The 22,545-nt window shown below is 38.9% G+C and overlaps 1 pseudogene; it reads right to left on the bottom strand.

The window, feature by feature from the left end:
• Positions 1-8,028: 8,028 nt before the first annotated feature.
• On the bottom strand, positions 8,029-9,704 carry LOC618624 (FK506 binding protein 8, 38kDa pseudogene; annotated as a pseudogene).
• Positions 9,705-22,545: the final 12,841 nt, after the last annotated feature.

Here is a 22,545-nt window from a genome sequence, read left to right as displayed (position 1 = left end):
ATGAATATTCAGGACTGATTTCCTTTAGGAAATTTCCTTTAGGATTGACTGATTGGATCTCCTTGCAGTCCAAGGGACTCTCAAGAGACTTCTCCAACACCACAGTTCAAACATCAATTCTTAGAACTGCCATATGACCCAGCAATCCCACTGCTGGGCATACACACCAAGGAAATCAGAACTGAAAGAGACATGTGTACCCCAGTGTTCACCGTAGCACTGTTTATAATAGCCAGGACATGGAAGCAACCTAGATGTCCATCAGAAGACAAGTGGATAAGAAAGCTGTGGTACATATACACAATGGAATATTACTCAGCCATTAAAATGAATACATTTGAATCAGTTCTAATGAAGTGGATGAAACTGGAGCCTATTAAACAGAATGAAGTAAGCCAGAAAGAAAAACACAAATACAGTATACTAATGCATATATATGGAATTTAGAAAGATGGTAACAATAACCCTGTATGTGAGACAGCAAAAGAGACACAGATGTATAGAACAGTCTTTTGGACTCTGTGGGAGAGGGCAAGGGTGGGATGATTTGGAAGAATGGCATTAAAACATGTATATTATCATATGTGAAACAAATCGCCAGTCCCAGTTCAATGAATGAGATGGTGGAGAAGGGGATGACAGAGGATGAGATGGTTGGATGGCATCATTGACTTAATGGACATGAGTTTGAGAAAGCTCCAGGAGTTGGTGATGGACAGGGAAGCCTGGCATGCTTCAGTCCATGGGGTTGCAAAGAGTTGGACGTGACTGAGCAACTGAACTGAATGGATGGGACTGGAAGTCATGATCTTAGTTTTTTGAATGTTGAATTTGAAGCCAGTTTTTTCACTCTCCTCTTTCACCTTCATCAAGAGGCTCCTTAGTTCCTCTTTACTTTCTGTCTTAAAGGTGGTATCATCTGCATATCTGAGGTTATTGATATTTCTCCCAGCAATCTTGATTTTAGCTTATGCTTCATCCAGCCTGGCATTTCGCATGATGTACTCCGTATATATGTTAAATAATCAGGGTGACAATATACACCCTTGATGTACTCCTTTCTCAATGTGGAACCAGTCCATTGTTCCATGTCTGGTTTTAACTGCTGCTTCTTGACCTGCATACAGATTTCTCAGGAGGCAGGTAAGGTGGTCTGGTATTCCCTTCTCTTTAAGAATTCTCCACAGTTTGTTGCGATCTACACAGTCAGTGGCATTGGCTTAGTCAATAAAGCAGAAGCAGATGTTTTTCTGGAACTCTTGCTTTTTCGATGACCCAACAGATGCTAGCAATTTGATCTCTGGTTCCTCGGCCTCTTCTAAATCCAGCTTGAACTTCCAGAATTTCTCAGTTCACATACTGTTGAAGCCTAGCTTGGAGGATTTTGAGCATTACTTTGCTAGCATGTGAGATGAATGCAATTGTGCAGTAGATTGAAAATTCTTTGGCATTGCCTTTCTTTGGGATTGGAATGAAATCTGACCTTTTCCAATCCTGTGATCACTGTTGAGTTTTCCAAATTTGCTGGCATATTGGTTGCAACACTTTCACAGCATCATCTTTTAGGATTTGAAATAGCTCAGGTGGAATTTCATCACCACCACTAGGTTTGTTCCTAAGACCCACTTGACTTCACATTCCTGGATGTCTGGCTCTAGGTTAGTGATCACATCTTCATGGTTATCTGGGTCATGAAGATCTTTTTTTGTATCATTTTGTGTATTCTTGCCACCTTATCTTCTTATCTTCTGCTTCTGTTAGGTCCATACCATTTCTGTTAGGTCCTTTTTTGTACCCATCTTTGCATGAAATGTTCCCTTAGTATCTCTTAATTTTCTTGAAGATATCTCTAGTCTTATCCATTCTATTGTTTTCCTTTATTTCTTTGCATTGATCACTGACAAAAGCTTTCTTACCTCTCCTTGCTATTCTTTGGAACTCTGCATTCAGATGGGTATGTATTTTTCCTTTGCCTTTTGCTTCTCTTCTTTTTCTATTTGTAAGGCCTCCTCAAACAACCATTTTGCCATTTGCATTTCTTTTTGGGGGGGATAGTCCTGATCACCGCCTCCTGTACAATGTCACGAACTTCTGCCCATTATTCTTCAGGCACTCTATCAGATCTAATACCTTGCATCTATTTGTGACTTTCACTGTATAATTGTATAATTACATACACTGTATAATTTAGGTCATACCTGAATGGTCTAGTAGCTTTCCCTACTTTATTCAATTTAAGCCTGAATTTTTCAATAAGGGAGCTTCCTTGATGGCTCAATCAGTAAAGAAACCACCCACAATGCAGGAGACCCAGGTTTGATCCCTGGGTGGGGAAGATCCCCTGGAGAAGGAAATGGCAACCCACTCAATAAGGAGCTCATGATCTGAGCCACAGTCAGCCCCAGGTCTTGTTTTTGCTGACTGTATAGAGCTTCTCCATTTTCAGCTGCAAAGAAAATAATCAATCTGTTCTGGTATTGACCATCTGGTGATGTCCACATGTAGAGCTGTCTCTTGTGTTGCTGGCAGAGGGTGTTAGCTATGGCTAGTGTGTTCTCTTGGCAAAACTCTGTTAGCCTTTGTCCTGCTTCATTTTGTATTTTAAGGCCAAACTTGTCTGTTACTCCAGGTATTTCTTGACTTCCTAATTTTGCATTCCAATCCCTTTCAAAGAGAGGGACATTTTTTGTTGTTGTTAATTCTAGAAGGTCTTGTAGGTCTTCACAGAACTGTTCATTAGCATTAGCATTAGTGGTTGGGGCATAGACTTGGATTACTATGATGTTGAATGGTTTGCCTTTAAATGAAACAAGATCATTCTGTCATTTTTTAGACTGCACCCAAGTACTGCATTCGGACTCTCTTGTTGACTATGAGGGCTATCCATTTCTTCTAAGGGATTCTTGCCCACAATAGTAGATATAATGGTCATCTGAATTAAATTTGCCCATTCTCATTAGTTTAGTTCACTGATTCCTAAACGTCGATGTTCACTCTTGCCATCTCCTGCTTGACAACATCCAATTTACCTTGATTTATGGAGCTAACACTACATTCCATTCATGGACCTTGATTATAGTGAGTTATTGTAAAGAAAAATCCAAATAGTTACAGAATCCAAATCATCAATCTTTTTATATCAAGATATTTTTAAAAGACTAATTCTATAATACATATAAGATACAGTTTGTTTTTTGCTTTCCTTACTAATCAACCAAAATTTCCAGCACCACTTTTCATGTAAATTCTGCTTAAGTGTTATTTGCTCAGTCACATCCAACTCTTTGTGAACCCATGAACTGTAGCCTACCAGGCTCCTTTGTCCATCCAGTAGGTTGCCATTGCCTTCTTTAGGGTATCTTCCCAAGCCAGGGATTGAACCCAGTCTCCTGCATTGCAGGCAGATTCTTTACTGTCTGAGCTACAGGGAAGCCCAAATTCTGCTTACTGTGCTGTTTTTAACACATGCTTAAGTCTATTTCTAGATTTTTACTTTATTTCATTGTTCTCTTTCCAACTTACTATTGTAATTGTTGTAACTATTACAACAATTTTAATATTCAGTAGTGCAGATATCAAATATATTATTGTTTCTAGGTTAATGTTTCTTTCTTGGTTATTATAGTGGGACGTATTTCATAATTTCAAAATCATTTCATCAGATATAGCCAAAAATTCACTGCACTCTTTGTGTTATATAATTTATGATACATTTGGGGAACTCTGACATCTTTCAAGCCTTGATTATCTGAGAACAGATTAGGTCTTTCCAATTCTTTAATTCTTTTAAGTCTCTCAGTAAATGTTTTATAGAAATTTTTTACATAGATATTCCAGATTTTAAGTTTAAATTGCTATTTGGAACAGCATATTTCCTTTATATATTTTATGAAGGGTTATTACTCATTTATAAGATCTATGTGAAGTTATATATAGCTATTTTGTGAGAAGTACTCTTATTGAACTCTGTTCATATTGTTAAACTTCAGAGCTTTACAGTCAAATCTCTTAGACTTTTCCAGGTAACTAATACTCCTATTTAAAAATAATAAGATCTCCAAGTATAATTTTAAATAATAATATAAAATTTAAAAATCCAGAAGAAACTGCTACAGTTTCTTTTATTTCACTGGATAGAAATTCCAAGGCAAAACTAAACATTAATAATGATAATGCTAGATTCTATTGAAATTATAAATAGGCATATAGTATTTATCACAGAGCTGTCAACACTCCATCACTCGCAGTTCAACATGCCCTAGGGCTAGCCTCAAATTGAGACATCTATTTTCTATCTTGATATGGTATCCACTAGTCCTCTTAGGGTTCACTATCATCCTGGGATGTACCACAGAAGCATCTTCCCCAGAAATCTGACTCAACTGGAGTATGATCTTAAAGCATGAAAATGATATAAAATTACCTCAAACCATAAGCGAATAACTATCAGATCTCAAGGCACAGGCAAAATGACTTTGATTCTTAGAAAATCTAGCAAGGTAAGGGTACATGACATATGCCAGGTATAATTGAGCCAGGCGAGGCAAAGAGATGCAGTTCTCTGGACTCTTTCAGAGTAACCCTCATGGCAGCTTTTTCTTCTAGTCCACTGGCATCTAGTTTTCCAAGGCCATGTATTTATTATGAGGCCATTCAATGTTGAGGCTTGGGAATCTGAAACTCTAGATCCAAGGTCTATCTTCCTTAGCTTGCTTTCTGAGCTCTCATAACACAAAATCATAAATATCACACTTTTTCTGCCCTGTCTTGCTGAAGTCCTTTCCTTGTAAGTTGCCTAGACTGCTATGCATTCACCATTCAAAATGAAACTAAGCCTAATGTTTTCAGAATGAAGAGGAAATACACACAAAATTAATTTCTATTACTCTCCAATAGGTATTGGGTAAATCTATTTATAAATAATATATAAAAACAATAAAAATCACATAAAAGAAATTATATTATTTACCTCCATTTTACAGATATGGAAATTAAGACTTACAGGGATAAAATGCACTGTCAAATATCACTCTACAGTTTCTTAATTTTTGATATTTAGTGCAAATATTTGCTTCAGATTTTAGAATAGTTCTTATCACACTGAATATATATCCTACTTTGCAAAACCTTTCTTCATCCCCTGAAGCTGAATTTCTTAAATGTCCTTTTAGCATCAATTGAGATGATCACATAATTTTTTCACTTTCTTTGATCTCTTGATACGATAAATTATTTTAATAAATTTTATACTTTAAAATATTTTGCACATCTGTGACAAAGCCAACACAGTCATGTTTTAATAAAATAGTGTATTTGTGTTGCTATTATTTATTTAGGGTTTTTTGAATTTCTATTCTTAAGTGAGCTAGCTATTTCTGTAATTCATAAAATGAACTGGGGATCAATCCGTCTTTTTCTAGACTTAATAAAATGTTCATAGCATATTATTTTAATACAGTCTGTATATAAGCTGTCATTAATTTTATTTAGGATTTTTAAATCTTTATTCTTATGTGAACTGGTTATATTTTGTGATTCAAAAAGTTAATAAGGGATAAATTAATCTTGCTCTAAGTTCAATAGCATTTTAAATAACATAGGAATTGCTTTGTTCTTAAAGGTTTAGGGAAAATCAGCCTTAAAATATTCTTAGCCTTGTATCCTCCACAGAGTTAGTGCTTTAATAATCATCTCAATTTATTCCATAAGTATTCAGATTTTCTATTCCCACTTGGATTATTTTTAGAAATTCACTTTTTTCTATTAAACTGTTCATTTTATTAAATTTGTCATATTAGAATAAAAATGTGTTTATGACATTCTTTCCATATCTGATCTTAGAAACATTGTCTCTACCAATTGCCCAATTACTGACCATCAGCTTTGTGCCTGACTCTGCTCAAAGCACTGAGTAATTACTAATGAACAAAACATAAATTGTTACAGGCTCTTCAGGATTACATAGCCAAGTGGACAAGAACAATGGTAAATAAGTAAGCAAACAAGTAATTACAAATTGTTAGGCTTCCCTTGTAGCTCAGTTGGTAAAGAATCTGCCTGCAATGCAGGAGACCTGGGTTCTATTCCTGGGTTGAGAAGATCCCCTGAAGAAGGAAATGGCAACCTACTCCAGTATTCTTGCCTGGAGAATCTCATGGACTGTAGCCTGGGGTTGCAAGAGTCGTACATGACTTAGCAACTAAACCACCATAAATGCTATGAAGGTAACAAAAACTGGGAGTAGAACTACAGGGTTAAGAGAGTAGTATGGGAACACCTCACTATGAGGTGACATTTATCCAGACCTGGAAGATTAGGAAGAACCAGCTCTGAAGGAAAGGAAGAAAGAAGTACAAGGTGGCTGAAACAGGAGAGGTTCCTGAGAAGCTTTTGGAAAACCAAGCAGGTAATGTAGGTCGTTCAATGGCTTTTGGGCAATTTCTGTTAAGGAGATTAGGTGCTGGCAATCCAATCAAAAGGGGAAATTATAACTAATTTTGCAAAGTTCTTTATGTAAAGTAGAGAACAATAATCCATATCCAAGAATGGGGTACTCTGTACTAAGCATCTTGTGGATCATATTGTTGTTGTTCAGTCTTTAAGTCGTGTCTGGCTCTTTGAGACCCCATGAACTGCAGCACGCCAGGCTTCCCTGTCCTTTACTATCTCCCAGAGTTTGCTCAAATTCATGTCCATTGAGTTGGTGATTCTATCTAACCATCTATTCCTGTCGCCCCCTTCTCCTTTTGCCTTCAATCTTTCCCAGCATCAGGGTCTTTTCCAATGAGTCAGCTCTTTGCAATAGGTGGCCAAAGTATTGGAGTTTCAACATCAGTCCTTTAAATGAATATTCAGGGTTGATTTCTTTTAGAATTGACTGGTTTGATCTCCTTGCTGTCCAAGGGATTCTCAAGAGTCTTCTCCAGCACCACAATTCAAAAGCATCAATTTTGTGGCATTCGGTCTTCCTTATGGTTCAGCTCTCACATCACTGTAGATCTGTACACCATTACTGGGAAAACCATATCTCTGACTATTTGGATCTTTATTAATCATTGTAACCAGTTTAAATAATTTGTTTCAGTTTCTAGATTTTACTATTAGCAGTGTTTAGTTTATGTAAGAATTGAGCAGAAAGTACAGAAAGCTCCTATATAACCCCTTTCCTCCCACCCTCATTCACTCTTTCACTTTATCACCTCACACCATACCCCATTCAGTTACTCTGTACATCATTACTGGGAAAACCATAGCTTTGACTATTTGGATCTTTATCAATCATTATAACCAGTTTAAATAATTTGTTTCAGTTTCTAGACTTTACTATTAGCAGTGCTTAGTTTATGTAAGAATTGAGCAGAAAGTACAGAAAGCTCCTATATAACCCCTTTCCTCCCACCCTCATTCACTCTCCCACTTTATCACCTCACACCATACCCCAATCAGTTTCTCCTATCATTAACATCTTAAATTAGTACAGTAAATTTCCACAATTGATAAAAGTTTTGGCAATTAAGAATAAATTATGATACATTGTTATTAACATCCATACTTCACATCAGGATGTCAGTGATACAGTGGTGACCATAGCTGCCTTCCACAGTTTACATTAGGGCTCAGTCTTTGTGCTTTACATCCTGTAGCTTTTAAAAAATGTATAATGTCATGACTCTACCATTACAGTATCATAAAGGATAATTTCACCACTCTAAAAATCTCCTGTACTCCATCTATCCAATCCTCCCACCTTCTCTCCCTCTAAGGCCCTGGGAACCACTGAACTTTTTACTGCCTCCATAGTTTTCCTTTTCCAGAATGTCATTCCATATGTAACTTTTCAGACTGGATTCTTTAACTTAGCAATATGCATTGAAGGTTCTTCCATGTCTTTCCATGGTTTGATAGTTTACTCTTTTTATCACTTCTGTTATCTGAATATACCACAACTTGTTTATCCATTCACCTCTTTTTTTTTTTTTTGAGCGGGGTGGGAGGCTTTTATTTCACTGTGTGTCGGTGGAGGGGGTCTGGAGAGAGGGCAGCAGGCAGGGCAGGAGGGGCTGGAAGGTGGAAAGGGGCTGGGCAGGGGGAGGGCTGCCCCCAGGCCTGTTGGGAAGAGGATACTGGGACTGATCCCTGCTGGGACCTCACCCCGGGGGTGGGGTGGGAATCGGGTCTGGAGCAATAAGGGCCCCCTTGCTCCGGGCTGGATGTGAGGTCAGGGCCCTGCCTTGCTTTCCTCCAATAGGGCTCAGTCCCTCCTGCTCGTGGGGCCATGTGACCCCCAAACCTCACTGCCCCTGCCCCAGAGGAGGGGGCTAGGCCAGTTAGGGCAGTGGACAGGGAGCCTGGGGGTGTTAGGGAGCACAGGGTGGGGGTCCACGGTGAGTGGAGGGGATGGTGGCCACCTGGGCGGTCAGTTCCTGGCAGCAATGACCACAGAGAGAGCCACGCCCCCCAAGGCGACAGCAGTTGCCCCAAACAGCCACTTCCATGGGATGGACCAGGCACCCTTGCCAGGACACTTGGCAGGCAGCCGGCTGGGGTTGCCCAGCATCTTCCAGTACAGGGCGGTCTCAGTGCTCCTCTGGGCCGCATGCTTCTTCACCAGCTTCGAGAGCTCTGCGTGGATCATCTTGTTGGAAGGTTCCAGCTTCAGGGCTGCTCTCAAGATGGGGATGGCCTCACTATACTCGCCTTGCTGGGCCAGCACCTTGCCCTTGCGGAAGAGAGCCTTGATGTTGTCAGGCTGGTGCTCCAGCACGAGGCTGCAGGAGCGCAGCAATGCACAGTAGTGATCCAGCTTCAGCTTCGAGACCGCCAGGTTGTTCAGACACTTCACCTTCAGCTGCAGGAGCTGCTCCTCCTCCTCGAATGTCATGTCCACTTTGGCACTGGAAGTGATGGCCTTGATGGCGAGGTCGTAGGAGTTGGCAGCCAGCACGATGTCGGCCCGCTGATAGTGAGCATTGCCACACTCCCACTTCCGGTTGGCCAGGGCCACACGCTCCTGCCCCGTGAGCATCTCCAGGTCAGGCCCATCCACAGCAGTCTTCAGAGTCACCTCCAGGCACAGGGCCGCATGTGGGGGGATGTATGGGCTCCTGCTGCCCTGGGGGCCATAGCAGTACTTGGAGTCAGCAGTGACCATAGCCGTCTCCCCCACGTCCATGAACGGGACACTGAAATCCAGGGCCTGGATGACGTCACAGTCGCCCAGGGTGAACACCAGCTCCGGCTCCTCCTGTACCCGCGTGCCATTCTCCAGCGACGTCTGCAGCCGCACAGTGACCACCTGGCCCTTGGTCGGGCGGCTGGAGCCCGGTGGGCCTGGAACCAGCGTCTTCTTCCTCAACAGCCCATTCCCCAGGATGTCCAGCCACTCGTCGGGGGCCGGGGCAGGTTCAGGCTCGGGCTCCATGGCGGCCAGGAACTCTCGGGCCAGGGCCCCGGGCTGCTCAGCCTCCTCCAGTGGGGGCTGCCCCACATCCTCAAGTGGCGGCAGTTCACTCAGGTCCTCCTCTTCTTCCTCCTCCTCGCCCTCAGCGTCTTCCACCCCGTCCAGTACCTCGAAGTCCTCAAGTGGTGGGACCCCAGCAGGTGGCGGAGCAGTGGACTCAGGGTCTGCAGCAGAGGGCTCAGCACAGGATGCCATGCTGCTGGGGGGATGGGAACTGGCCCTCCCTCGCGGCCCTTCACCCCACCTAGCAGTCGCAGCCCCTCACCCCGCCTAGCAGTCGCAGCCCCTAGACTAGCCCAGGCCCGGGCAGTGCTTCAGGCCGACGCGGCCCCGCTGGCGCCTCGGGACACGTCCCCATTCACCTCTTGAAGGACATTTAGTTGCTCCCAAGTTTTGGCAATTACTAATAAAGCTAGTATAAATGTTATTGCACAGATTTTTGTGCAGACTAGGTATTATTTTATTTGCACTGTCATTTATCAAAGAATTTTGAATATGTTTTTATTTTGGACTTCCCTGGTGTTCCAGTGGTTAAGAATCTGCCTTGCAACGCAGATGATGTGGGTTTGATCCCTGGTAGAGGAACTAAGATCCCATATGCTGGGGAGCAACTAAGTCTTTGCACCGCAACCACTGAGTCAGTGTGGCACAACTAGAGAACCCATGCACCACGATGGAACATTTGCCTGAGAAAATGAAGATCTTGTATGCTGAAACTAAGATCAGTGCAGCTAAATAAATATTAAAAAAAAACCCCACAGAATATGTCTATATTAAAAAGACAACTCTCTGTCACTGCTGTGCAGAAAATAGTGGTAGAGGAGGCACATGTGGAATTGAAGCTAGTAAGGAGGCTGCCTAGAATAATTTAGGTGAGAAAGATTTACAGCTTGGACCAGAGTAGGGCTGAGGAGTGAAGAGAATGCATTGGGTTATATAATATGGAAGGGGAATAAACAGGACTCTCTTAAATGACCTGGATAACCATGATGGTGTGATCACTCACCTAGAGCCAGATATCCTGTAGTGTGAAGCTAAGTGGGCCTTAGGAAGTATTATTATAAGCAAAGCTAGTGGAGGTGATGGAATTCTGCCTGAGCTATATCGAATACTAAAAGATGATGCTATGAAAGTGCTGCACTCAATATGTCAACAAAGTTGTAAAACTCAGCAGTGGCCACAGAACTGGAAAAAGTAAATTTTCATTTCAATCCCAAAGAATGTTCAAACTATGGTACAATTATACTCATTTCACATGCTAGCAAAGAAATGCTCAAAATCCTTTAAGCCAGGCGTCAGTAGTACATGAACCAAGAAATTCCAGATGTACAAGCTGGATTTAGAAAAGGCAAAGGAACCAGAGATCAAATTACCAACATCAAATGGATCATAGAAAAGGCAAAGGAATTCCAAAAATAAGTCTACATCTGCTTCACTGACTACAATAAAACCTTTGATCACAACAAACTGTGGAAAATTCTTCAAAAGATGGCTTTCCTGATGGCTCAGGTGGTAAAGAATCAGCCTATAATGCAGGATTGCATGCATGAAAGAGACTCAGGTTAAATCTCTGGGCCAGGAAATCCCTTGGAGAAGAGATCTGGCAACCCACTCCAGTATTCTTGGGGAATTCTATGGACAAGGAGCCTGGTGGGCTAGAGTCATGGGGTTGCAAAGAGTCATACATGACTGGGCAACTAACATTTACCTGCCTCCTGAGAAACCTGTATGCAGGATAAGAGGCAACAGTTAAAAATGGACATGGAATGATGGACTGGTTCAAAGTAGGGAAAGGGATATGTCAAGGCTATACATTGTCACCCTACTTATTTAACTTTTATACAGAGTACATCATGTGAAATTCTAGGCAGGATGACTCACAAACTGGAATCAAGATTGCTGAGAAATATCAACAAACTTAGATATTCAGATGATACCACTTTAATGGCAGAAATCAAAGAAGAACTAAAAAGCCTTCTGATGAGGGTGAAAGAGAAGAGTGAAAAATATGCCTTAAAACTCAACATTCAAAAACCTAAAGTCGTGGCATCTGGTTCCATCCGTTCATGACAAATAGATGAGGAAAAAGTGGAAACAGTGACAGATTTTATTTTCTTGGGCTCCAGAATCCCTTCAGACAGTGACCTACAGCCATGAATTTAAAAGATGCTCGCTCTTTGGAAGAAAAGCTATGACAAACCTAGACACTGCATTAAATAGCAGAGACGTTACTTTGCCAAAAAAGGTCCGTAGAGTCAAAGCTATGGTTTTTCCAGTTGTCATGTTCAGATGAGAGTTGGACCACAAAGAAGGATGAGTGCTGAAGAATTAATGCTTTTGAATTGTGGTGCTGGAGAAGATTCCTGAGAGTCCCTCGGATTGCAAGGAGATCAAACAGTCAATCCTAAAGGAAATCCATCTGGACCATTCATTGGAAGGACTGATGCTGAAGCTGAAGCTTCAATACTTCGGCCACCTGAAGCAAAGAACTGACTCACTGGAAAGGACCTTGATCCTGGGAAAGACTGAAGGCGGGAGGAGAAGGGGACGACAGAGGATAAGATGGTTGGATGGCATCACCAACTCAATGGACATGATTTTGTGCCAACTCCGTTAGATAGTGAAGGACAGGGAAGCCTGATGTGCTGCATTTCATGTGGTGGCAGAGTCAAACAGAATATTGGGACTGAGCAACAACAATTCAAAGCCTCAGGAGAAGAGGACTAAGGATCCACAGTGGACAGCTCCAGTATTTGGAATTCATAAAGGAAAAGCAAATTTTGAAAGAAACAAAGGGAGGACTAGAGAGCTACAAGGGAATTTAGTGTAGTGGAGCATTATAAAATCCAAATGAAAACTGGTCTGAGGAAGTTATCAGTTGCAAGCTGTGTGTATTGGTTTTTTCCCCCTCATTTATATTCATCCTGCTTGCTAGTTAGGAGCCATCAATAATTTTTCTTAAAAGAATCACTGCCTGATTTCTTTTTTTTTTCTTTTACAGATGTTAATTCTTAAATTTATTTTAGTAATTGTTTCTGCTACAGTTTTGTTTCCCTTTACTTCATGCATTAAATTTTAAAATTCATGATCATTATTTGTTTAGTAATGGAGTAATTTAGAGAAATAATTTACTTCTGGATTATAATTTTTGACTTATAGAAACATTATGTAAACTAGTCATTATTATTATTTTCTAAAGAGTATATAACTTCATGTTATTCTTGACCATAACATATTTAAGAAAGTCTCTTAACTTTTTGTTTGTTTGCATTCTTTACTATCAGTGTTGTTACTTCTTATATTGCACTTTGGCCAGGTAATTCAGTCTTGTAAAATTTATAATTTGGGAAATTTCTTGAGGCCATGCTGTAGAACACATGATCAACTTTGTAGAAATGTTTAGGTCAATGCAAAAGAAAATATATTTTATTTGTCTAAGTTGTTGAGTCAGATATGTTTTATTAAATCATTATTATTGTTTTATTATTCATCTTGTGTTTTCTTAGTTGGATTTTTCCTACATCATCTATCAAGAACTAAAGGCAATATGGTAATATTTATGGTACCATCATAATTATGTCAGCATCTATTTGTATTTCTAATACTTTTTATTCACATTTTAAGGTATATATTATTCATCAAATAAAGTTCATGACATCCATACTTCACTGCAGATTATAACAATTTTTCAATGTAAAGTAAATAAGATTTAATGGTTATTTGCCTTGCATTTATACTCATTTAGTGAAATAATGCCTTGAAATCCACACTAGTATTAATTTAATGCCAAATACTTTATTCTTTTGCATTTGCCTATTAGCTTTACAGGGCCATTAGTGTTAATTATTCCCTATAATTTTATTCTAGGTAAAGTTTTTATACAAAGTATAGAACTGATTTTCAATTCTAGTTATTTCTTATTAGTGATATTTTACCTCATTTCATCTATTTTCTCAAATAATCAATGACTTTTGTCTCGTTTTACTCTTTCTGTTCTTTTTTTGACATTTAAGAATCTTTTCTCTTTAACTTAAAAGTTATCTTTTTACAAGCTAAAGTTTTTTCTAAGCATAGTTGAACATTATTATTTTCTAATTATCAGTACCCATTGAATTCCTTATGTGAAAATATAAGAAAATTGTTTTTAACTTCTTTCCAACGATTTTCTGTTTTAATTTTTATAATTGATTCTCTAGACCATTTTTCCCACACTTTATATCTTCTCTTTCAGTAAATCATATTACCATTTGTTATTCTATTTATGGAAAATTATTTTTAATGGTAAATTTATTTAGTGGTAAATTTGGTTTTAAATTTACTTCTGACCTTCCTCAAAGTGTGATCTCCCTATATTTTAGTTCTTTGTTTTCTATTCATCTCTCATCTCAGCTTACTGCTGTGCTTGGTTAACTTCCCCCCCAGGAAACATAAATGTCTGAACTACTTGCAGTAGTTCTTTGTTTCCTCCACGAATAACAGTTTGACTGGTGTGAAATTACTGGATTAGAACCCTTTTCCCAAGAAACTTTAATTCCATTGTCTCCGGTCTCTAATCCTGTTGTGGAGGAAAAGTCTGAAACACATCTGATAGTTCTTTTTATTATTATTTCTAGTTTGATGCTTCCAGGAGGTCTTTATACTTAAATTTAACCATTTCTTCAGACTATGCCTACAGGCTTCTCTTATTGAATGTATTTTTCTGATTTATAATGAGTCCCTTTGTTTCAGTACAAGCTTTTATTGGTCAGAATCATTTTTCTCTTTTATAGGCATTATGTTTTCTGTTATACCCATTCTGATCTCCATAAGTATAACCACCTCCATAGATACTTTGCCTTTTGAACCAGTTCTTCTGTAATCTAATTGAGTTTTTCAAATTTGTTCTCCAAACTGCTCAATTTATTTTCTGATAATATTAATTATAGTCTTATACTTTATTTTCTTACCTTTTAGTAAGAAAGGTACTTAGATCCCTATCCTATATAATTCTCCCTATCTCTTTTTCCCAATTCTTCATGCCGATATGTCATTCTCTCTTGTCTTTAACATTTAATATTATGGGTCTTTAAATTTTATTGCAAGTATAAAGCACATGTTTACTTCTATAGACAATATTTTAAAATTGTGTTCTTTTCCTTTGCATCGGGGATGTTATGTTTTACTCCTTCCAGGCTGAAAAATCTTTCTGTAAATACTTATTCCTAGTTTCCAGATGCAGTTTATTTTTCTCTGATCAATCTATTGAATGTTTGGGTGATGAGAGGAAGAGATAAGAGCAATATTTGACTGAAATTTTTAGAATTGGAATAAAAGATAATAAAAACTGAAATAACTGAATCTACAAAGGGTGTACAAATTTATGTTAAGGTAGATTGTATTTCTATATTTTCATTTTGTGAAAAGGTACAGAGTTGATATTCAATGGGAAATTTAGCATATATTACGTAAAATCAATAAAAATTTGTTAAATTTAATAGCCTTTGCTTTTCCAAGATTTGAGGATACTGACACTGTCTCACATTTCAAACAGCCTGTTAAATTCACAACATCATTAGGACATTGAGAGACAGCTCTGTTAAAACTCTTTTACAGATGGATAAAGGGAGGCTCAGCTCTGACCAGTTGCTTAAGATAACATAAGTCAATAGAGAAGCTGGGTTTAGAATCACAAAGGCCTATCTAATTCATGCAGTTAAAAACAAAAATCAATGAAGGAGTTTAGTGATTTGAAAATTAAAACACCATGGTGCTATCTTTAAGAGCTGGAAGCAAAATATTGATTCATAAATCTTCTCCTTTTTATGTACTCCTATCAAATAATGAGATTGTTATTTTTCTTAGCAACAACGTGTTCAGAAATGGGAAATGCTGCGCTGCATTATTCAAAAAAATTCAACTGAAAATCACATATTAATTTTGTGAATTTGTTCAAAATAATAATGATTCTGAGTATCACACAACATGGAAAATATAACTGTCTCTAAAGTGTGACATGTACAAGGAATTCCCCTTAGAGTTCACTAAGGAACAAAGCAGTATGTAGTAATAGCAATTCTAGCAATAAATGGAGTAATTAGAATGTGCTTGGTAATAGCTGACACATAATTACAGCAATCACATCAAAACTGAATGAAAATACAGGAAACAGAATAGAGATCTGATCTTCCTATTAAGAAGAAATAAAATAATAAATTATATCTCATGCAAGAGGAAACTCCTTATTCCAAATGCACACAGGCACTTAGACCAGCCCATTCACAGATGTTTGTGGCTGGTTAACTGCTTGACTGTCCTGGGCATGGAACCTTTTGCTCCCTGGCTCTGCACAGACACACGTTTTGGGGGAAAGGCTTGACTGGTTGGCTTCCTGTTTATTAACAGAATTTTCTAGCTCTGAGGCACATGGTTTGCCCATGACAATTTAATATAAATTACTTCCACAGGTGATCAGCTGTTCCTCATCTCCTTTGAAATCAGAGAAAGAAAAAAGAACTTAAATGTGAACATGTGGGATCTAAAGGGATTAAGAATCACTCTGACAGGGAGCTGTCTGATCACAGTAATGTGTTACTAATTAGACTGTGACACTGGAGAAATATTAACTGAATTGGATTGAACTCCATGAGGGTAGATGTATATTCAGAAATGTTCTTGGCTTAACACTGCTGGTAAAAAAAAAAAAAAAACGATTCTAACAATATTTTGCCCCAAAAGAGGTAGGTGTTCTACCTATAAGCACTACACAAATAATAAGTAATTATACTGGGAGAGAGAGGGGAAAAAAGACCCAGAGCTTTAAACCCTGCAATGATGAGAAGTGATCCTTGTATTTTAACATCTTGCTACTCAAAGTGTAATCTGTAGACCAGGAGGATCAGCATTCACTAGAAGTTCGTCAGAAATACAGAATTACAGGCCCTATATCTGTTGAGTCAGAATCTTCATTTTAACAAGATCCAGATATTTGTATGACACCTGAGTTTGAGATGCACTGATTTAACAGATTCATAAACCACCGGAGGGGAAGAAATCTTGGTTAAGGTCTTATCTAATCTCTTTTTTCAAATGTGAACACTCACCTAAGTTGCATGGCTAAAAGGCAATTGAATGTCGGATAACTAATTAATGTCAGAGTTAAATCTAAATCCTAGATAGTGCCCTGTCCATGATCCATATTACTATCCTCCAAATTTCCAAATACCCAACAAAATGAAAAAAATCTGCTCAATTAGCCTGTTTCCTAACACCTCCCCATTCGATCCTATACTAGTATTATAGTCCTGAACTTGGTATTTTTTTTTTTTTTAAATTCTCATAAACAAATCTCCTGTCAAAGAATAAGCCTGTTAACAGGGCAGACTTATGGAATGCCAAGGTTACATATTTAAAAGATCTTCTCTCTTCCAGTCATTACTGATGCAATCAAATGTATAGTAAGAGACTGCTGGAAATGATTAAATGTGTTTTATTTTAGATTGACAACTGCAGTGGAGAGGTTGAGAGAAAGGCAGGAAAACCAGGGCAGGAGGGAGGGAAGAGCAGGAGTCGAGCGGTGGCACTGCGGTGGCATGCCTGTCTGACATTACTGGCTTAACATTTGTATTTCAGTCCATCGCCTGACTAATAACACTATGTAGTGAAATAAAGCACCCATTCTGGAGGTAATTGTTATGTGGTGGAATATAAACAAGCCCCATTCTGCAGTATATTTACCAGAGTGCATATTTACGAGTTGGGTTTAATTAAAAGTCGGGAACACTAGAGCTATTTTTTAACTAGATGCCTATTATCTAGTGTCAAATGCTTGGTTTTAATCACGCATTTTATATCATCGTGACCTAGATCACTGCCTGTGACATATGAGATAGTGTGTTGTCTTTCCTGAGAAGATGTAGCAGGGCTTGATGGATGTTTTCTCATTCCTAACCTCATTACTACCAGCTTCCCATCCATCTAATAAAACGCTATGATAGAGAGTGGGAAGGTGCTATAAATCATAATATTCCAGCCGCTTCCAGCAGATTCATTAGAAATGCTGACTATATATCTCACAAACAGAAAGTCAACACACAAAGTAGGTTGCTGCTTCTCCCCAGGATCAAGACATCCTGTTCCTTACCTCTCCCTCTTCCAGTGGAAAAAGGGTTCCTTTTAAATGCCCCCCAAACAAACAAACAAAAAAAGCATTTAATGAACGACTGCATAGCTTTCTGTTCTCACATGATTTATCTAATACAGAGTTGATAAATACTAGTTTTAGTCTTGTTAGGCACAGTTTGATCATTATTATCCTGGTTGGTTGGAAGAGCTGTTGACTTCTAAACGTTAAGAAAACTAAATCAGTTAAGATAGATTGGATCTCAGAGCTTGGGTCATTATTGTTTTTGTCCTGAGAAAGAAAAGGACTCTGTGTCTCCTTAAGGTTGAGGTGGAATTATTGAAGAGGTAAATGAGCACTCTGACATTATCACTTCTTCAAGGTAGTCAGGCATGATACCTTGGTAACGTTCTTAGCTCTTCCCTCTTTTTCAATCATTCATATGTTCATTTATTCAGCAAACAGGTCATGAGGACCTACCATGGGCTAAGCCCTGTGTTAGATACTAGTTTACCATCATGAATCAGACATGGCCTTCCCTCAAGAAGCTTGCACATTAAATGAAAAAATAAAGGATAATGGCAACACATTAGAGGAAGTCCTGATCCAGCCTGGGCAGGGTGGTGGTGGTGGTGAAGGCAGGCTTCCAAGAGGATATGAAACCTAAGGTCACGAGAGGAGAAGACAGGGAAACTGTTCTAGGAAAACAGAGCAGAGCACTTCAAAGATTCAGAGCTATAAAAAGGGTATGATCCAAGTTCAGCACAGCTGAGACCAAGAGGTGCAGGGAGTGAGGGAGAGGAAGAAGTTTAGATGCAGTAGAGGCCAGACCATGAAAAAGTCCGGTATGCCTTATAAAGAAATTTAAGCTATTCTGAGAGCAATGGGAAACTTCTACTGCTGCTACTGCTGCTAAGTTGCTTCAGTCGTGTCCGACTCTGTGCGACCCCATAGACGGCAGCCCACCAGGCTCCCCCGTCCCTGGGATTCTCCAGGCAAGAACACTGGAGTGGGTTGCCATTTCCTTCTCCAATGCAGGAAAGTGAAAAGTGAAAGGGAAGTCGCTCAGTCGTGTCCGACTCTTCGCGACCCCATGGACTGCAGCCCACAAGGCTCCTCCGTCCATGGGATTTTCCAGGCAAGAGTGCTGGAGTGGGGTGCCATTGCCTTCTCCATTCTGAGAGCAATGGGAAACTATTAAACACTTTTAAGCCGAACAGTGACAAGGTGGGTTCTCAATTTTAGAAGGATCACTCTTGCAATAGTGGGGAAAAAATGGTAGGAGAGATGGGATGATGATTAAGTCAGGGAGACTACCAGAGGGCAAAGGCAGTAACAGCATGAGATGTGAAACTGGAGAAGCCTGGAAGTGGTTGAGAACTATTTATGAGTAGAGACGACAGGACTAGTGATTGATTTGATCACCCTAACCTAGCTGGTCACCAAGTCTATTAGTTCTTTTTTCAAACTAAGCATTATACAGCTACTCCCATTTGTTCCCACAGATACTGAAGACTCTTTCCACAATGATAAGCCCTGTGCTATATCGCGACTGACATCTATGTCTGGGCTAATCTCTCTGGTCGCCAACCCATGTTCTACAACCTAATAAATCCTCAGAGGCTTCTTCTCTATTCTGCAATCTCCAGTGCGTGTCATGCACTTGATCACCACTATGTACAGCACTATCCTCAAAGTTAAGTGAATATCTCAATCACTGAGATGCTGGGGTGTGGAGCCTGTGGCAAATGAAGAAGCCCAGTCCCTATAAGGATAAAATTTCTGATTTAGATATGGTATGGTATCCATAAATAAGTCTTATAAACAAACATCCAAGATAAAGTTCAGAGCTATATCCTGGAATTCATGGATCTCTGTAATTTCTCCAATATATACTGATACAGTGGATATCAGTAAACTGTCCTGATAACCCAGTCTGGGCGGGGTGATGGTGGTTAAGGAAAGCTTTCAAGACGAAGTATGCTGTCCTGATACCCACTATAACTTACTTCTCTTCCCATATCACTTTTATGTTTTTCTATGGCTTGGTTTCTTAATGTAAAAATGACTGATAAAATCATTCCCACATCCATACCTTCAGACATATTGTTCTGTCTTTACCTTCTGCTTATCTATATTCTATCAATATATGCAAGCTCAGTTTCCACATCTGTAAAGGAGGGTATGGAACAGATTAAATGACATCTAAGTTACATTTTAACCTCACTATTCTAAGACTCGTTTTAAATTCTACCTTTCCTTGAACCCATCCCTAATCACATCAGCCTTCACTGACTCCTCTTTTTGAACTCAGTCGGTCTCTTTTTTTTTAACCCCAGGCAAATAAACTATTTTATAAATAGACTCATATCAGGTCCTAGCTTGATTCTTTATTACCAGTATGATATAGGGCAAGTTGTTTCATAAACTTCAGCTTCCTTATCTGTAAAATAAAAGTTTCTGTCTTGTAGAATTGTTGCAAAGATTTAAAGATAATCTACTTAAGGCAATTAGTAGAGTGTTTGGAATTTGCTAAAGGCATTTTATAAAACTTAATAAAAACCAGAGTGACAGCTTACAGTTCAGCATCTTGAAGACAGAGATGGAAACTTCTTTTATATTGTTGACCACTTCCCTCACTCCAGAAGCTGACACAGGATAGCATCACACAGGAGATATTTGTGGACTGATACTTATGGTACTCTAAAAGAAAAATAAGTAGGCATAGCAGAAATGAATCTTAGTACACAAACTCAGGTATTTCAGAATTATCATGTACTCACATTTTCTTTAAATCATTTTAAATGATTCATCCTCCTTTATTGAAGGAAATTCAGTGTCAGTCATGATTATATTCCAGGAGGAAGAATCCTAGGGTCTTTTTAAACACAAGAACATCAGGGAATTTTCACACTGTTCCATACTGGTCACTACTGAAATGCCCAGTGACCCAGCTCGTATGGTTCCTGTAGGTCACCAGCAGCTTAGTTTCTTCTCCGCCTTGCATTGAATAGTAGGCAACTGGACTAGCTACAGTTCATGCCTGAACTCAGGGTACAGTTCCCAGTGTTTTACTTGGCCTTCACTTCTAGGATTCTTTCATCTTCCCAGGACTTTGCTAGGAGTGAGATATGAGCCCCACTCCAAAAGGATCAGATCATTCTCTTTTCCTGTGTCTGTCAAAGGGATTACCCCCCTGTACTCTCTGCTATGAAAGACAGCTCCCTCTCTTACTTTCTTGGCCACCTAATAATGACTTTAATAGGGTGCCTACATAATGACTTTAATAAGTTTAGGATTTGCTTTCAGTCCTACTAAAACAAAATTCTTTGAGGCAGGGAATTATTAAGGACCTGACTGCCTGTGTGAAATAAGAAAAGGAAAACAAATGAAAAAATAATGAGCCCAAATTAATATTTTAATAAACTATCATTCCCAACAAGAGTAATCAATTTGCCTGAACACTGAAGGATCAAAGCACAAAATAAAGGGATGCTGGAATGATGACAGCATATTCCTTTCGTGAGTCAGACAAGACCTTTCTCTCTATAGTTCTGGCATTGGGTAAAATAATGGGCCTTTGGTCAAGACTAGGATTCACTCTACCACCTTTCCAAATTGTAGGAAATTTTTTGATGTTACAATGAGAGTATTATCCATGCTGGCAAAGCACATCTTGCCTCTTGAAAGAACAAAGGCTCAGAGAGGCCATAAAAATTGCTCATAAGTCTTTGCAGACATCAAAGGACTCTTACCAACAACATGCAGATGACTTAGTGAAAGTAAATCAGGAACATATGGATTAAGATTTTCTTGAAATACACATGGATTTAGAAACAAGGTGAGGAGGGAACTGCTTAAGGCCAAATGCATTTTGGATTTTCTAAACATATGTGTGTGGCTATTACCAGGAACATTCCCACCCCACCCCAACCCCAACACACACATACAAACATTCATCACTGCACAACCTAGAAACCCAGAAATGGTAAGACCACACACCATGGGAGATTTGTAGCTTTTTACCCAAGGTTAGATTAATTCAACGATGATTTTTCTAATGTTTTCAGAAAAGAGGAAAAGAGAAGGAAAGTAGATTGACTGGTGATTCAAGATAAATAACAGACTTTTGATTCTGATTTCTGATTTCAAGAATAACTACATATCTACTTTCTTTGCCTTGGTCTTCTCGTCTATAAAATGTAGGAAGTAGATTGATTGATTTCATTAATGCTCAAAAATGTCTTTACTCTCTGACCATTTTGTTCACCTATTCCTCCTCTTCACCCTTCCTTTTCTAATTTGGGCATGTGCACATTTTTACAGCAATAATAACAAGATCTAAATGTTTAGCATTAAAATATTCTATTATCCAAGCCTGTCCCCAGGAAAAATTCAGAGCAAGTGAGAAAGGGCCTTAAGTATCTACCATTCATATTTTCTATCCCTCTTCTCCCCATGGAACACCATCACAAAGCACCTCTGCCCTCACTCACCCCCAAAGCTTAAAGTAGCCCAATAGGGAACTTATGCTAAGGGCTGAGCTATAGCATGTGATGATCTCTTTCATAAATAGGAAGTCATGTGGACTTTAAAAAACACTGGTTTATGACAAGAATCAGGAAGCATTAAGAATTAAGTCTAAAATTACAAGACTAGAAACTGGAAGGAGTAATGTAAGGCATTTTATTACATATTTAAATCCTGATTATTAAAGTGAGGAAAGGTTACTACCAGTACCATCAGCATCAGATAGACTGAATATCCACTGAAGAATTCTTTATAAAGAAAATTTTCTCATTCATAACACGCCTGATACCCTGAACCTGAAACAACTCTTTCTGGGAAGGCCTACTGTCCTCTGATAGAAAATATTTAAGTATTAAATAGTTCTGATAGAAGATAGTTAGCTACTAAAACTATTATTCAGCAACTCTTTGTCTCTAGTGTAACTGCTGCAGTATGGTTACAGTTATTTCACAATTGC

The sequence above is a fragment of the Bos taurus genome, chromosome 8 (assembly GCF_002263795.3).
Source record: "Bos taurus isolate L1 Dominette 01449 registration number 42190680 breed Hereford chromosome 8, ARS-UCD2.0, whole genome shotgun sequence".
In the NCBI taxonomy this organism is placed as follows: Eukaryota; Metazoa; Chordata; class Mammalia; order Artiodactyla; family Bovidae; genus Bos; species Bos taurus.
Note: the sequence above shows the minus strand (reverse complement) of the source record. Positions and strands in the feature narration are given on the sequence as shown.